Source organism: Myotis davidii, unplaced genomic scaffold (genome assembly GCF_000327345.1).
Source record: "Myotis davidii unplaced genomic scaffold, ASM32734v1 scaffold962, whole genome shotgun sequence".
Lineage (NCBI taxonomy): Eukaryota > Metazoa > Chordata > Mammalia > Chiroptera > Vespertilionidae > Myotis > Myotis davidii.
The window spans coordinates 571,501-585,355 of record NW_006295559.1 but is presented as its reverse complement, the minus strand read 5'-3'; the positions used below and the strand labels follow the sequence as shown (position 1 = coordinate 585,355).

The following is a 13,855-nucleotide window of genomic DNA, read 5'->3' as shown; positions in this document are numbered from 1 at the left end:
GGTTAGATCTTTTTTTTTTTTTTTTAGTTTTATTCATTTCAAAAGGGCCGGATCTGGCCCGCGGGCCGTAGTTTGCCCACGGCTGCTCTAGTCTAAACCTCAGTACACAGACCTTAGCACACATTAGATATTACAAAATATATATTATATAAATAGATATTGAATGTGTAGATGATAGCATCATTGTTCAAAACCTTTTCTCTACAGAGCCCTTCCCTACCAGAGGGTTGTACATGCCTGTGGCCCAATGACATTAGGACTCACCAAGTGACTGACTTTGCCCCCTGCCACCCCCAACCCTCAGTAACAACATGAGTGAAAGTGACCCATTCATCCATTTCCTAGAAGATAGTTTAACAGGTAATGTATACCTTACCATTTCTTTCTTTTTCCCTGTATCATAGTACTAGGTGTACCTGTTAATAATGTGGATTTTTTTCAACACAAGCAATGCCTAGATACACCTGCTCCATCGGAGTATGTCCAGAGTTAAAGGCATATTCAGCAAAGTCATAACAAACAACACACCTTTGTTTTTATAAGCCATTGAGATTTGGTGGTCATTTATTACCATAACATAGCCTAAATTCTCTGATACAGAGATAATAAAATATTTGAAGTAGAATAATTATCTCCTAGCACTGGCTATTGTCTCTGAAACAAATGAGAATCCCTTTTATTCAAATGGCTATTGTCTCTGAAAGAAATGAGAATCCATTTTACTCAAAATTGTGAATATCTTCAATAGAGATATTAACTATTTCAGATCCAAAACATAAATTATCAAGTTAATATTTTTATACTTGAACTGGTAGCCTAGAAGTATTGGTATTAGTCCCTGTATGGAAAACTTTAGAAGATTCTAGAACTATAAGTTAATTTAGTTCAATATTCAGACAGGAAATGCATATTTCTCTGTATAATTTCATCTAGGATACCACTTGAGAAATTTATCTTTGCTTTATGTAACTTTTGTGGAAATTTTCCTTCTCAGACCTGATCCATAATTTAACATGTGTAATTAACACATGTAATGATGTGTTAATGATCTCTTATTTATACAGAATCCAGCTTCAATGAACACAAAGTACTCTATTTACTTAATTTATTCTCTAAACATATGCATCTGCAACTAACGTTGGAGTTAAAATAAATTAACTCCACTAACGAGTAGATTTCTACAAAAGAATATTTATTTAAAGGCAAGAATAAAAAATTAAGGCATGCAAATATTCGTTTGCATGACAGAGTATTTAAAGCTTTTGATTTAGAATGAAGAGTACCAAAAAGTATTTCCTACCTCCTATCAGTGTTCAGCAGCTCCTGATGACTACCTAGAAACTTACATTTTTATTAACATCATAAGAACTTAATTTGTAATGAAAGGCTACATTGCAATTGCAGCTAATTCTACACTTACCTGCCTCTATAATTTGCTTTACTTATGGCTGTCTCTTACATTAATATTCATCACAAAATCCCCCTTCCAATATTACTTGATTTGACAGAAATGCATTAGCTATGACAAATGCTTCATAATGTACTCAGTATTAATGCAAGCAGAATCTATGGTAATTATTGCTATTTAAACACACTGATTGTTCCTGCTGGTCTTCTTTAAGAAATGGAAATAAAATCTACAGCCATCAGAAATTAGAAATATCTGTTTTTAAAATGCACTTTATATTAATATAATTCCCCTAAAACATCTATATAAAGAGGTAGTGGCATATCATAATCATGGTGGCCTCATATATTTATTTGAAGAAAGGAAGAAAATAAAAAAGAATAAACTTCTCACTTGTCTAGGGAAAAAGGGGGTCTCAGGGGGATGAGTAACTTGGTATAACAGTAAGGTTAAGCCTTTGATCACTCACTATCAATTCATCCTCCTTTCTTTAACAATTCCCTCATTCTCATCTCATGCAGCCAGATCACCAGCTCCTTTCAAAAAGCCAAGATCCAGAAGATGGAGAGGATTTCTTTTCCACTGTAACAATACTAAAATTCATAACACATATGACCTGATTCACTAGTAAGCTATTTGACGGGTGGTATTACATTTGACTTGTTCAAATTTGTAAGGTCATCCCACAAACGTAGTCAACTTATTTCAGGGGTTATGAATCATTTCAACTTATTTCAGGGGGAATGAATCATTTCAAAGTAGCAATTAATTTAAAGCTATCTTACGATTCAAATGTATTCAGATGGCTATCTGGACATATATGGTGTTCTCAAGGATTTTACCCAAATAGCAGCATCATTAACTGCCATTTCATTAGGTACATAAATCACTAAATGTCATTTTCAAAAAGCACATTTCAAGTTTATTTATCACATAAGGTAATCCTTCACTACTTATTTAATCTTCTAGGCTTTCCAGATTTGTGAATTGATTTATTGAGGCTGACTCCACTGCTAGGCAGAGTGAGTGTGACAGGAAGCGCAAACCTGTCTAAGATACTGGCTGAGAAATCACCGAGGGACTGAGTTCCCTGGAAGGCAAACGATTAAGATTTCTACCATCATAAAAATGGGGATCCAGATAGACTTTGTTGCATTATAGGAACATAAGTAACATTATATATCAGAATGTGCAGACTGGAAAAAAATTGAACTCAAAAGGGATGAGATGCAATAAATGAGGTAAAACACTTATTTAGAAATAAAAGGCAAGCCCCCCAAAAAGTAAAATGAAGATATTATCAAGAATAGGTATTATTTCCAACAGAGAACATAACCTTTGGGATTCCTATACATTCCATTCAAATCTATAGTTTCAGCTCATGTATTATAATTTTGAAGTATACCACTTGTTACTGCCTACTTTATAAAATAATAACTCAAAATTTAGAAGAGCTGTATCTCACAGGGCATTTGATTAAAATCATTATCTCGTGGTTTTAAGATATATTTTTAGCTGAGGGAAAAAGACTATGCAGAAGCCCAACTATTAATAAATACAGAGATTCAAGTTGGAGTGAGGAATCCAGAGTTCTGACCTCAAAACCTCTGTGTAGCTCAACATAAGCCCTGGGGTTGGGAGAGCAGATGTATTCCTCTTCCCCACTGAAGTGCCCAGGACAGCTTATTCTGTTTGTTAGATTGCTTTTGCACAACTCCAAAGACAGAACTCAATGTCTTCCAAGATAGCCCAGAGTTCATTTTCCAGGTAGCTTTTAATTTTTAGGGAAGCCTTTCTTATGGAACTGAAACCCATCTTTCTACAACTTCCTTTCACTGTCTGGTTTGCTAGTGTATCTCAGGGGCCTAGAAAAGCACATGAATGTAGTAAGTGTTCAATACAGAGTCATTAGATAAATGAGTGAACCAACAACCCTCTGTTTAAAATTTTTTAAATGTCATAATCTCTTTTCCAAGTATTAAAGTATTTGGACACTGTTCTCAACTATTTCTCCAGGTTCAGTCCTAGTTGCTCCAAGTACTTTCCCTGTGGTGTGGTTTCTAGACCCTTCACTGTCCTCAGTAGTTTGAACTAGCCTTGAACAATTTCATTAATGTTTTTGAAGTGAGGAGGCCAAAATTAAGCTCAATGCAGAAAGACAGGTTGAGAAGAGCAGAACAAGTAGAACTCATTTGCTTATTAATTATGAGTAGGATTGCAATAGTTCATGGCCTAGGATCATCATTAGTTGACACCTACTTTAAATCAGTGGTCAATGAATTGTGGACTGCAGGCCAACTCTGTTTCCATGTCTGTTTTTATAAATAAAGTTTTATTGGGATATGGGTACATCCATTCATTTATGCACTATCTATGGCTGCTTTCACATTACAGTGGCAGAGCTGAGTAGGCAGGACAGGGACTATACGGCCAGTAAAGCCTAAAATATTCCCATTGCATACTTTACGGAGAAACAATAAATTTTGACCCTGCTCTAAATCATTCTTTCCCAGAATCAATGAAAGTTCAAGCCAAGGTAAATAGTGTCACCAACCACCATAAACCCAGGGAACCTGGGAAAATACTCCCTTCAAGGCAAAGCTATCTTTTGCCTTAGAATTCCTTTACATCAGAATTTCCCTAACCTCTGTAATCGGTAGAATTATCTGTGAAATTATTTTCAAGTGCCAATTCCGGCCTCTAACTAGGTCAACTGACTCAGAAACCCAAAGGTGTGGCTTTGACTAATCCCTGGCCTCTGCAGCCCTACCCTAGCTCTATCCTTCTACTACAGTGCCCTTCAGCTTACCTCTGTTTTTGTTGTTATTGTTGTGTGCTTGCTTAATTATTACTTTAAAATAATTTTACAGCTACAGAGAAGTTGTAAAAATAGCATAGGAAGCGTTCTCCTGTAGTCTTCATCCAGATCCCTGCCATGATGACATCTTATATACCATAGGAAAGTGATCAAGGTCGGAAAAACCAATGCTGGGCAGTGCTCTTACCTGAACTACAGATTTTGTTCAGCTTTTATCAGTGTTATCATGATAAATGTCAAATCTTTTAAGATGTATATTTCTGTGAATTTTTATCTCGCGTAGAGATTCTTGTAATCACCACCACACAAGGAAATAGACTGCTAAAATCACTCACAAGAAACTTGTTCGCGCTACCCATTGTGGGCTCTCTCCAACTCTAAACCTTGAAAACTACTGCACAGTATAATTTGGAGAATGGAACATAATGGAACAATGACATATGGAACCTTTTGAGCCTGGGTTTGTTCATTCACCACGATGTCCTGGAGATCTGCCCAAGTTGCTGCATGGAACAATAGTTTAGTCTTTTTTGTTGTTGAGTAGCAATCCACTGTATTGATATATCCCAGTGCATTAATCCATTTGCCCAGTGAAGGTCATTTGGGTTCTTTCCAGTATTTGCTAAGTATTAACAGAACTGCTATAAAAATCTGTATCCAGGTTTTCAAGTGAACATAAGTTTTCAATTCTCTTGGGCAAATCCCCAGGAGGAAGGTTGCTGGGTCACATTGCAGGTATGCATTTACCTTTACAAGAAACTGCCAAGTGTTTTCCTCAGTGTCTGTTCCAGTTTGCATTCCCACCAGCAATGCGTTCCAACTGCTCAGTATCCTTATCAGTACTTGGCATTGGGTTTATTTATCTTATGTTAGCCATTCTAGTTGGTGTGCAGTAGACTCTTAACATGGCTTTAATTTGCACTTCTCAAAAAGCTCATGGTGTTGACTATCTTCGCATGTGCTTACTTCCCATACATGCATTCCTTGGTGAAATACCTGGTCAAGGCTTTGCCCGTTTTTCGAATTGGAATGTCTGTCTTCTTAGAGTTTAATGCGTTCTTTAAATATTCTGGGTACAAGATCCTTGGCAGATATGTGTATTGAAAATATTTTCTCCCAGACTGTGGCACCTCAAACGTTTTGATTTTGATGAAGTCCAATTTGTCTTTTTTTTCCTCTTCTTTTATGGATCATGCTTTTGGTGTTATTCTTTATCGCCTGAGGTCCAATCAGTAGAGAGAAACTACATAGTAATCTGAACAAGGAAAGTTTACTATTTACTGTAATAGGGGGTTGCTTGATGATGACTGGCTACTAATAAGTAAAGAGAACTCTAAGTAATATAGAACTACTAGATGTAGGAGCAGACAACACCCCTAGCCTGAGGTCTGTGCCTAAAGAGCTTGTGGTAGAGGGTATGGCGATGGCTCACGGAATGGTTGAGAGGTTGCCATGGGACCTTCCTGGAAATCTGTCCTCTAGGTACCAGGGAAAGCTGTCCATAGGCCGGTATCACACCGGAGACACAAAGCTGACCAAATTGCCATCGGGGTGTGTTGGGAGAAGCTGCTGACTTGTGGATGCCTCTGCATTTACACCAGGAACTGGGTATGTATGGGAGAAGCTGTCCACACTGCAAGAATCTAGCCAGTGAGTACTTAAGACCAGGAAGACAGACCACTTCATCCTCCTGCAACGTCTCTCCAGTGCCCTCTACTGACAAAGCTTAAAATCATGCCAGTTAGTAAAGGAAGGATATTAAAAGGATCCATTTTCACAGGCTCTGGACAGTTTCCACAGGGCCTGTTGGAGAGGGACACTGCCTCTGCCTGCAGCAGTATTGAGCATGCTGGTCAACAGGACACTTCCCCTCATTTTTGGTTCCCCCCAGTGATGTTCACCTAGAGAAGGGTGTGTATGGCCACAAAGGTTCTATTTATAGGGCTACTGTCTTCTAGGTCTAGAAGAGGACTAGAAACAGCAGGCTTTCCTTGGGTCTGTTGGGTCTGCAACCATTTCTAGTTCCAGGTTGCAGGCTGCTCTGTCACCCAGGCTGGGATATAAGAAGGCAAAACAATAACAACAATAACAAAAAAATAAAAACAATAACAACAAAATAAAGAAACAGACAAAAAAGAGGGTACTTCCCACTGGGTCATCCTAAGGTTCTTAGTCTCTCCACCCTTCAAAGTCTTCTGATTGTTTCCTTAGGTATTCTGTTCAGGGTTTATACTTGTAATTTGGAAGAGGATAGGATGGAATGAGCTTTCTTCATCTTCTCTGGAGCCAGATATCCTCAGGGCCTATGATTTATGTCCTTAAACCCCATGCCAAGGCTTGTTCCATATGTAGGTGGTTCTGAATCTGGCTCAGGGAGAGTCCTTCCAAAAATGCTTATCCTTACCCATAAGGCTTCCTTATTGGCTGAAGACTGAGACGGACCATAATGTGGGCAATAAAGGCATGCCCGCATCATTAAAGAAGGGCAAGCTCCACTAAATACTGGAGCAGACGTGAGGAAAGAACTGAAATTGTCCTAAACTGTCAGCTGGTGGTAACGAATGTTCATTTGGCATCATTGATTCTCGCCTTTGCGGTATATCAAGGGTCCTAAAATACCTTGGCACTCTTTCAACTCTACCACCATCTCTGACCTTGCTAAATATCAGCTTCCTCCATGGGGTTTGCTTTTCCCCCCATTTGTGTAGACCTCAGAAGAGTGGGAAAATCTACTCCTATCTCAAAATTACACATGAAGCCAATAATTCTGATCACGATAATGATCACAATGGTAAATAGTAACAGTGATCTCTCTACCATTTCATAGTACCTACTGTGTGCCAGTCATTAAGATAGGTGCCTTAACTTCATTATGGATCATCCTCATCACACTTGATTATTTGACAAATGAAAAAGTTAAATGGTACAACAGAGATTAGAAACCTGGAGTCTGATTCCGAATCTTGTCTACTTCCTAAAGTAATACCTTGCCTTTACCCCATTCACATAGCCTCTCACATGTATCACCCTTTTTGTCTATACCTTTGGGCATACGTTGTAATATTCAGATTTGGGTTTTATCATTAAAATAAAAATAAAAGCTCCCTGATGACAGTAAATTATCATAAGTCTTGGAATACCTACCTGACACAGAATCCTGTTTTAGGCATTAAGTGGCTATTGATTTTCCCAGCTTCTATTAAAAGAATTAATCTAGAATCCCAAATCCATTCAATGACCAGCGGAGTGGGTGGGATGCTCAGTGATGAATGAGGCTAATCTGACTGATGATCAAAATTGGACCATGCATACATATGAGCACCCAACTTGAGTTGAGGAGTCACTGTAGGCATTAATTTATAGCTGCATATGAAGAAATGGAGCAAAGTGTCATAAATGCAAGTACAAGTCTTTCAAATGCACATTTCAGACACAGGTACTTTACGATGATACCTGATGAAGGCTCCCATCAGTTATGTCACAGCCTCCCGTCCTGATTACAAAGTACACGCTGTCCATTTCTCTGAACGTGATGACATGTTATCAAAAGATGATAAATGTCCCCACAAACAGGTAGGGCTAGAAAATATGCTTGCAATATTTCTCTGTGGTTTTGCAACAGCAAACATCTTGACTAAATTTCCTAGACAGTATGTTGGGGAATAAAAAGCAAAAGGCTTCAACTCTCAGGAAAGCTCAACTGTAAAGAGATAAAAATCAGAGGATCTGGGTACCGGAGTAGACATTACATCTAACATTACCACAATCCAGAGCTGGAATTTGCTCTAAAAATTCTTAATGACTACTCACATGTCCTGCACCAGAATTCCTCCACAGAAAGTGAAATATCTGGAGTGCTCTATTTGATAGAAAGTTCTTTCATTTGCTCATTCATTCATTCATTCATTTGATGACTACTTAAATCATGCTTTTTCAAAAATAAGCTAAGAGAGTATGCAAGGCACTAGGAAAACAGTCATTACCGAGACAGACATATTTTGATCTTAAGGAACTACTCTAGTCACTGGAGGTGACAAACAAACAAAATTGTACAATAAATAAATTATTTACATGTGTAATGGGGAGGCCATATGTGGTATCAAAAATAAGTTCTTTTTTACATTGAACCTGGTGAGCCCCTCTGTATTTTTCACCAAATAGCCCAGGTTGTATACTTTTGTGCCATACAGAATGAGGCTTCATTCATTCTTCTACATGATGACACACCAGATATTTAAGGATAGCTAGTACTGTACCTTCAAAAGTTCTCCAGGAGAATTTCTTCCAGAAATTTTAAGTCTTTCACATTTAACAAAAAGTTTGGCCCTTAATTCAGAACTTTGGTCTTCCATGATGTTTTTTTTTTCTATAAGTGGAGTGGTTCACAATCTATCGTATCTGCTCATAATCACATTTGCTAAAATGAATTACAAGGCTCCAATATACATATATGCAAGAAGGGCTTAAAAATGGAGGGGAGTACATGGATATTTGGTGGACACTGCAAATTCTACATTTTACCTAACATCCTGATAGTACATCTAACAACACAATTATCATCCTCATTGTCTATACTTTACCTTTACTAGATCACTTCCAACTGTAATTACACATGCAATAGATAACACATCCATACATAACACGAATATAGTATTAGAATGGAGGAAACTTGATTGAGGAACGAGAATAAAATAATATGCTTACTAAAAATACAACACATATAGCTGGGTCCCAACCTTGCATCACAGAGTAACAAGATTACGGCCCAGGATCAGGCCTCTGAAGTTAGATTTGCTGCGTTCCACTCCTGGTTCCATCATTACCAGTTGTGTGACTCTGGGCAAGTACTTAACCTCTCTGTTCCTTATAATAATAAGGACATTGGATGATCAGTTGTGCAAATTAAGTAAATAAATATATGTAATATATTTGCATGCTGGACTCATAGTATATGTTCTAGATGTGTGTGCTATTGTAATTATTACAAATAAATGCAATAAAAACATAATTTTTTTGGTTGTCCATGGTTTATTGATAATATTATAGCACAGCAGAAAGATTCAGATGGCTCCATGTGGTGTTTTGAAATTCATTCCAACTATAGGCTGAGTGACCTGCAGATTGGACAGAATGCCAAAGTCCAAGAGCCTCAGCATCTCCTTAGTGTCAGGATCAACTTCAAAGATCTCCTGATCCAGGCTGAGCCTTCAGGAACATAATCATCTCTCCTTTCTCTCTTCTTCCTGCAGCCAGAGGGAGACACTTCTCATGGGGCCTCTCTGAATCCGCTTCATCGGATGTGTAACATAGCCCGCTATCTTGTTTCGGAGTTTCTTGCTGGGAATAATGGCAATTTCCTTGCACACGCGCTGGTTGGTGTGGAAGCTGTTGCTCAGGGCTGGTAGTGCTTCTCAGCGATGACCTGGGCCGCCTCCTTCATGCTCTTGGTGTGAACACAGCCCATCTTGGTGGGTCCTGGTGAAAGCTGAACATGTAACGTCCTTATTTGCTAAAACCAAGTCACTCTTCCTTAACAGCTTTCACCAAGCTAAGCTGGAAGTGGGTGGGAAGATGTAACTTTCACATTGGATTTATGAACATCATCACAATCTTTCCAAGTTGAGTAGTCTCTTTTGGATGTTTTTTTAACTCTATGGGTCAGAGATAAAATATCTCCCTTCTTCTTTAAAAAAAAAATGATATAAGACCTTTTGATTTTTCTTAGTAACAGTTTTTTTTTTCATGCTAATTATGTTCCAGGCAGAGACCTAGGAGGAGGCCTGTTTGTCAAGTAGGACAAATAGGAGACACATATAAGACAGGCATTGCAAGGGCAGGGTTGCCTATCCTTGAATGACCTCTTTCTCTTCTTGGGCTTCATCTTCTTCCCTCCCATTAACTTCAGAATTTTAATTGTTCATCACATTTGTTCTAATCTACCTGGCAGTTAAGGCAAGAAGAACAGCACAATTCTTATTATGAGAAAGGAGATAGAACTCCAGTTCTACAAAGAGCTAATATCAATTAGCCTTGTGTTGCCTGGATCTCCATATCTAGAATAGAATATTTTACGGTACTGCAACCAAGGCAAAGCTTGTAATCTTATCCTAGTGCATCTGGAGAAGACCCGAAATGCATTGCTCTGGTTTACCTGGTCCTCCGCCTTCTGCCCATCCAAAGTCACCGCTCTATAGAAACAGGACAGAAATGACACTGAGGAGATTGCCTTAGAAAGGACTTGTGCCCACTGGGCAGTTTGCTACATAAGTCTTAGCTGTTTTCTTAGGCCAGGGGTTTTAGAGGATGAATAAATCCAACTCTCTGGAAGGAACGTTTTAGCATTTATTTGTTTAATCTCTCCAAGCAGTCCAAAAGCATTACCTGGAGGTAGAACTTACAATTGGATTTCTAGTCCCAGAGGACACCGCTGTTGCTGCTGGAATCGGCCTAAAGCCCTCGCATGTAACAAGCACATTTGCAGTGAAAGTCTATTAATAAACCGATGAAAGCTCACCAGTTAAAAGCTAAAGAATGCCATTTAATGCTCTCTTTTGCTTTTAATGGACTGAAACCTGTTAAAACACTGCTAAATAATAAGGCAAATTTTTCTTGCAGTTGATAGAGGGACAAGAATATATGCACACACACAATTGAAAGATGAATTCCAATAGGCTCTATATCAAAAGGAGCTGGAATGGAGCAAAACCTAGAGTCTTGAGGGTCCACGGAGCCCCACAGAATGGCTGGAGATAAAACTGGAGACATTTCACTCAGACAGAACTCTATGATCACATTATCAACTTTTCCTGGGGCTATTAAATCAGTGGAGCAAAAAATAGGCACATTTGGTCCACAGACAGAGAGAGCTGGGTACAGCAGAGAGAAGTGAAATGACACACCAGATGTCTCAGGGCTCCCATATCAAGGTGCACGCTCGGAAGGGCTCTTCCGGGGGCTCTACTGCAGATAATGGTTTATTGAGCGCAAAAAATGAGAGAAGTTAGGGGATGGAGTTTTAAAGACTTTCCTTATTCTTTAAGTTCCCAGATCGGCTGTTTCATCTATTTTTGGATTCGTGATGTCAAAACAACCAGTCGAGGCAGCTCTTGCAGTGAGATTTTTGCTTCTGTGACACCTGTCAGGTTTCAGCTTCACAGTCAACATTTGGTTCTTCCTTCCTAGCTAGGAACACTCATCGGTCCCCACTCTATACTATGGGTTGTCCTTGACTTGCAGTGGGTTTCAGACCCCTGGACGATGGTGAAGTTCCTGGTCAGAACATGGCTTCAATGCCAAAGACACCTCACTCTTCTAGTTATGGAGGCCTCTTTCTGTTTCCCTGTCTTGTTTGGCTGAGTTTGGATTCAAAAACTTCCTCTGAAAAGTGGAGGCTACCCATTCATCTTTTATATATACAATATCCCTAAAATTCTTTTGCTTCGATGTATGGCTCTGGGCTTTTGAACCTCATCCCAACCTGAATTCAGATCCTGCTTGCCTTCGCCACCACAGTCTTTCCCTGTGACTGACCGATTTTTCCCTCGCTATCCAAACCGTGCCGTCCTGCGTTTTCTATTGGAATAGAATGGAAGGTCACTGTGGCTGATTTTATTTTACAAAGATGACCACAGCAATAGTTCCCATCTCACACGACCATCTTATACTGCAACTGACACTCTGCCCTGTGGCCTGTCTCAACCAGTACGATAGGATGGAAGGCCATTGTGATGACTTTAGGTCAAAAGGAAATACATCATCAGCCTGACTGTCTTTTTGGAACCCAGTTGCCATCCTGTGAGAAGCCCAGGGCATGGAGAGGCCACCGGTAGTTGCTCTGGCAGACAGTCCACCTGGGGTTCCAGCCAACAGGCAACAGCCTAACATGTGAGTGAGGAAGGCTTTGTGAAGACCCCAATACAGCTGCCATTTCACTGGAAATACACAGAGGACAGTCCACCTCCTCCCTCACCCAAATAAAAACCCCTGCTTAATCTCAGAGTCATGAGAGATATTAATAGCTGTAATAATACTACTAAGATACTAAAAATTATTAAAATAAATAATTGTGATATTTAAGTATTTGTTCCCACCGTCACACTCATAGTGGTTGGTTTTTCATATGCAAATAATTGAAAAAAAATAAATAGCTGAATATCTGGAGGCCTCTAGACCTGGTATATGTGAAGTAGGGCCCGGGGGCCAAATCCAGCCTGCTGCATGTTTTAATAAAGTTTTATTGGAACTCAGATTATTTGCTTACATATCGCCAATGGCTGCTTTCATGTGACAGTGTCAGAGTTGAGTAGTTGTGACAGAGACAGTGTGATTTATAAAAGCTAAAGTTTTTAATACCAGACTCCCTTACAGAAATACCTTTTCTGAACTATATTCTAGACAAATAAGTCAACTAGGGCTGACTTTTTTACTGTAACTTTTGACAGTGTATATTTACCATATTGCTACATGATATATGTGTATGTTACGCAGCTATGGAAAGTTTTATTTTCATTTTCACACCAAAGGTAAAGCTACACATATACACTCATGTATTTGTGTAAAGCTTTCATTAAACTGAAATATGCCACAGGTATCCTAAATAGCCATATATGTGATTTTCATAATGTTGCTGTTGAACTGAGTGTGAGTTGAGGTACCCCAAATTCAATATGTTCATTGCCCAAACCAAGGGGTGTGACACATTATAGTGAATGTTTTATTTTCCCTTCTGGAAAAAGAAGAGAGCTGAGAAAACCAGAAACTCCTAACAGTTCAGAAATTTACACTGGGTGGGATTTTGATGAAGATAAAATAAAGGCAGATTTCTTACTGTTTTAAGTAAAGGCAAGTAACATCTCAAATGCATTAACCTGACCACAAAGTACCTACAAATTGAATGCATTTGCTTTATGCATTATAAATGTGTTCCGTTTTTAAAAAAAATAAAACATTTTGTCAATCAAGGCCCACTTGATTTCTTCATTACTTTTTGCACTATAAAAACAAAGTTTTTTAGGATACGACTTAGGAAAACTATTTTACCTTCCCCCATTAATTGCAAGTATGAGGAAAGATGGTACCTTTACCCTTTTGAATGAAAGGAATGTTAGTGGACAGAAACACTCAATGGTTTGACAGTCATGACAAGTAAATTATTCTATCACTGCTCCAACCATAGCTCTTAGATCAGTGGTTTTAACACAAAGATGCATAATCTGGATAGAATCTTGGATTATTTTGAAGTAAGATACTGGTCTTCATCTACTGTTTCCAAAGACTTTCTAAGATCCATTCATCCTTCAGGGTGATGAGTCATTTCCCCCTTTCCTGGAAACAAAAGTTAACACATACAGGTACTTGGAAATAACTAGAAGAAGGATACTACATTACAAATATATCTTTCCATAATATTTGCAAATGAGAGATTTTACAAATAGGGAGATAACTGTTATTTCTGTCCAATTTCTGATATTCAATTCTTTTGCAGTAAATATTCTTTAAAATGAGGATATCAATAACTTAGAAATAATACCTTTACAACATTTAAAAAAAATTTCTGTATGTGGCTTAACTGCAATAACTTATATAATGACATATTGAAATTTTTAAAGCTATAGAAATAAAAGCCACAC

The 13,855-nt window shown here is 38.5% G+C and overlaps 1 protein-coding gene and 1 pseudogene across 5 annotated transcripts in view; both read right to left on the bottom strand.

Annotated features, from left to right (window-relative positions):
• The window catches only part of ZNF385D (zinc finger protein 385D), a 575,248-nt gene that overhangs the window by 51,921 nt on the left and 509,472 nt on the right, over nt 1-13,855 (bottom strand). The gene's annotated exons all lie outside the window — the stretch shown is intronic.
• Nucleotides 9,245-9,777, bottom strand: LOC102753799 (annotated as a pseudogene).